Here is a 507-nt window from a genome sequence, read left to right on the forward strand (position 1 = left end):
GCTTAGATCTGTCAGACGTGCAGTTTCCTGAAATCTCAAAAATGTATGTTTTAGATCTTTAGTATTTATGTTATATAGCATCATGAACATGTTCTTGTTTGGCTTTGACGTTGATTAAAATTTTTTAAATTCCGCTGCGCACTCGATGCCATTTATTTTCCAGCACCTTTCGCTCACGTTTTATTTTTCAAATGTATTAAACCCCTCCCAGGAGACTATAGGAGTGGTGCGGGGTAGTGGAAGATTACTACAATTAGATCAAGTGAGGATTAAGTTATCCTCTTGGACAAATGTAAGGAATTTAAGAAATTCTATAAACTTATGTAATATTTGGATTAACTAGACTGTGGTTGATTTCTGTTGTAATGATTATTTACATGTTCATGTATGTACGATACTGTATGTCCTGTGGGTGGAGCCCTGTGTGTTGTCAGAGGCTCCGGGATTCCGTAGTAATGTATTTATATTTTAATTCAGTTGAGTGGGGCTCGTCTGAGAATCTGCTTT

This window comes from Morus notabilis, unplaced genomic scaffold (genome assembly GCF_000414095.1).
Source record: "Morus notabilis unplaced genomic scaffold, ASM41409v2 Scaffold609, whole genome shotgun sequence".
Lineage (NCBI taxonomy): Eukaryota > Viridiplantae > Streptophyta > Magnoliopsida > Rosales > Moraceae > Morus > Morus notabilis.